Here is a 3,784-nt window from a genome sequence, read left to right as displayed (position 1 = left end):
GAAAAAAAAAAACACAAAGTCGAACCTTGAGGAGCTCAAAATCATAATAAAAAACTGGACAAACTGATCTTTTAGGTCAAATTTCTTCTGTCAGCAACACCAGAAATCGGTTATAGTTAGTTGAGAGATGAAGATGCTGAGGGATAGGGCAGAATGAGGTTTGTGAGGAAGAAAATCGACATCATTCTCGGTAGCTTGTGTCACCGATTTTGCTGTCGAAAGTTTATGAAACTTTTTCGTTTTGATTTCAAAAACTTCGAAATCAAAATGAAAGTCAAAACGAAGCTCTCCCTCTTGTCCTTGTCGAGTCTCGGAAGGAGAAAGTCGAAAGGGTTTTATTTAGTAATCGAGTGGGCTCGTGAGCTCACGAACAGAAGCTCGGCTCACATGAGTTCGGTTCAGTTACTTAAATGAGCACGAACAACTACTGTTCGATGCCACCCCTACCTATTTTTCAGTTTTCAGTTATTGGTTTTCACAAATAAGAAAGACCTCCTCCCTGAAGGAACCGAATTTGTCTGGCGGCATATACCGATTTCCAACTCAGGGAATTCTCTTCTTCTCGATGTCGTTCAATTCCTTTCTGGGGCTGGTTTTGTCTTGCATTTTTCGGGCGAAGCGTTTCCATAAAGATGAAGTTCCTACATAATAAAGTAGAATCGTGGTTCCGTGATCAGGGTGTAAAATTTTGCCTCAGTTAAAATGGCCATGGCAGAGCGACAGGGAACAGAGGAAGAAACTTCAAGAAAAGTACGAGAGATGGAAGAAACAACTTCAGGATATCTGCTACGCTATTAAGGCTGACTTTGTTTCTGACTTCCAAGAAGTGCGCCATTAAGTCTCATAATTGCTCTTTAGCTTTAACTCTTTGGGAGAAACTATGAACACATTAGGAATTGAATCATCCATATCTGGTATTCATGTGGCATTAAAAGAAGCAGTGTTTGAGCATGCCCTTCTCAAGTTCTGGGAGAAGGATTTTGGAAGATTATTTTTGTTACAGTATTATAGAGTCTATGGAGAAAATACAGAATATATTTAAGTCAATAAAATCTCAAGTGGATCATTATGGAAAAGACAAATCCATTAGTCCTTTTCTGGTCAAGGCAAAACATTGAACTTGGAGCCTGGTGAAGCCAATAAATGAACTTGGGAGCCTTTGCATTTAAAAATACCTATACTAAGCTGTTTCAGGCATTGAGGGTATCTTTTAGCTCTAGAAATCCAAGCCTCAGTCCCTGATTTACCTCCTTCATTTGTCTGCTTTAAACTACAATATGATGGCTCCAAGGCAACATGAGGGGGGGAGTTGTGGAGATACATGTTTGGCTCTCTTGGAATTCTCAAAAAATGAAGTTGAGCGTTTAGTCATCCTTCAAGGAATCAATTTCTTTAGGGAAATCTCCTCAAGGCCACTATTTTTTGTTGTTTATGTTATTTTATTAAACAGGGCCACTTCCATTTTTGTGGTCATAAGTTGGTTGGAAGGGAAAGTTCCTCACAAAGTTGTGTTCTGTGAAGAGCCCTTTGATTTTTATTCTACTCTTATTTAACTTGGAGCTGGCTGTCCAATATCACTTCACTTGTGTGAAATAAAAAGGAGAGAAATTTCTCTAGTTCCAGTTTGAGTTTCTTCACATTTAGGTGAACTCAAATATCTCTATATCACTTATGAGCATGACGACATGTGGTGATTTTTTGCCTACTATCTTATCATTCTTTTGATTTCAACATGGAGGAAAAACATACTTTGAATTTATAAGTGAAATAAAATTTTGAAAGAAATATGGTAAGTTAATTTGTAGTCCTAATTTTCGAATTTAATGATTCAGATTTTGGTCCTTCCAATTATCAATCCATTGTTGGGTGAGAGGCTGGTACTCTGTATTGCCTTGATTGCCTCCATTGCTTATGTAAGTATTGGTAACTGACCAAAAACTTGATTACATTAGGCTGAGTCAATACGTTATATTCTAAGGCTTTACATTTTGGAGAAGGAGTTTTCTTACATATGTTTTGCCTGCAGGGGGTATTCTATGGCTTAGCATGGGCACCCTGGGTATGTATCTCTTCCTTTCATCCTAGTTGCTTCCTTCCAATTTTTAGGAACCAAATGAGTACTGTAAAATTAGGGTCCTGTAATGGAGGTTTATAACAATGAACGAAAGAGGAGCAGAACCATGCTCCAATCAGGCTCTAAGAACATATTTCCAAATGTCTATATGACATTCTTGCATTCTATATGTTATCAAATAAGTTCTGTGTATGGTGTACCATTTTGAATGAAGCCATAAAATGTTGAAATCCTTTTATTTATCTGTCCATTCATCCTAGTTGTTTCCTTCCAATTTTTAGGAACCAAATGAGTAGACTGTAAATTATGGAGGGTCCAGTAATGGAGGTTCATAAAAATGAAGGAAAAGGCAACAGAACCATGATCTAATGCAGGCTTCAATAACATATTTCCAAATGTCTGTATGATGTAGATGTGGCCCTTACATTCCTAGTATTATCAAAATAAGTTCTTGACATAGTGTACGATCATGAATGAAGCAATCTAATGTTGAAAGCCTGTTTATTTACACCAACAAAAAAAAGATTCTAAAACCACACTTTGTATAATCAGCGTCTGGATTTCAGTTCTGAAAAAATGATGTGAGTGAGCAGTTGAAGCGGCAGGGTGCTTCAATTCCACTTGTTCGACCTGGCAAGAGCACAGCTGTCTTCATCGAAACCGTAAGTACATTAAGAACCACTTTCTTTAAGACCTAGTTTTTGCTCTGTACTTTGTTGACGTTGCAACAAAGTTTGGAATGCAGGTTCTCAGTCGGATATCGGTTCTGGGTTCGGCCTTTCTGGCAAACCACTGCATTTCGTGGGTTTGCTGGCACATCCGTGCTTATTCTTGTTGGATGTGCCACTGATACTGCAAGAAAAGTTCAAGCAGAGATCATATCCCACAAGTACAAGAACATTGAAATTTGGGGGCTGATGAAAACATGTTTTTCTGTATCCTAAAGAAAGGAAATTTGGAATTTCCTGAAAATTCCTATTGGGATTGATACATCCGCTGTCTTTTTTCCCCTTTAGAAAGAATTAAAACCAGTAATAGAAATAATGAATTTTCTATGATTCAGAACTCGTATAATTTGGAACTTACATAGAACAACAGACCTGAAAGAAAATTACAGTGACTCAGAAAGAAAATTACGCACGCACTGGCTTCTTGAATCTCGTCGTCCTTCTCGTTGAAAAGTTACAGAGGGATTCGTTGAAGGATGAGACCGAGCTGGTTGTTGGGGCCATGACGGTACGCCCAGATGACAATATGGTCTCCTTCCCATAGCTCGTTGACGTCAACGAGCACCTGCCAGCCATGAAGGAGAGTCCATTGCTGCAGACTCGGCCACCGCTTCAACTTCAGCTCCCTTCGCCACCCTAAGGGATCCATCACGGAGACGTAAATGCCCGAACCACCGTGGGGTTCGATCTCACCTCTCTCCCAACACTTCAGGTGAGGCTTCAGCTTTTGGACAACGGAGCGAGGGATGAAGAACCTCTGATGATGGGGACGTATGTCCGTCTTGGTGATCCTCTTCTGGCCCAGCCATACGGGCTCAGTGAAATCGCTGTACAGCTTAGCAAGTGATTCCAGCAACTCCGGTTCCGCTTTCCTCTTCGGCTGCCGCTCTTCCTCTTCTAGCTTCAGCCTCTTCTTCTCAAGAAACGCCAGTAAGTCAGCTTCTTCGTCTGTAACGACCTTGCGGCAACGCTTTCTTTTCCC

General features: G+C 40.1%; 1 pseudogene; it reads left to right on the top strand.

Moving 5' to 3' along the window:
- Positions 1-2,395: 2,395 nt before the first annotated feature.
- LOC137952309 (preprotein translocase subunit SCY1, chloroplastic-like) lies at positions 2,396-3,018 on the top strand (annotated as a pseudogene).
- The last annotated feature ends 766 nt before the right edge of the window (positions 3,019-3,784 follow it).

The sequence above is a fragment of the Aristolochia californica genome, unplaced genomic scaffold, assembly GCF_029961685.1.
Source record: "Aristolochia californica isolate CCGP_79_NKW_82.1479 unplaced genomic scaffold, dmAriCali1.0.hap1 SCAF_1, whole genome shotgun sequence".
Classification (NCBI taxonomy): Eukaryota; Viridiplantae; Streptophyta; class Magnoliopsida; order Piperales; family Aristolochiaceae; genus Aristolochia; species Aristolochia californica.
This window is presented reverse-complemented; position numbering and strand designations above follow the sequence as displayed.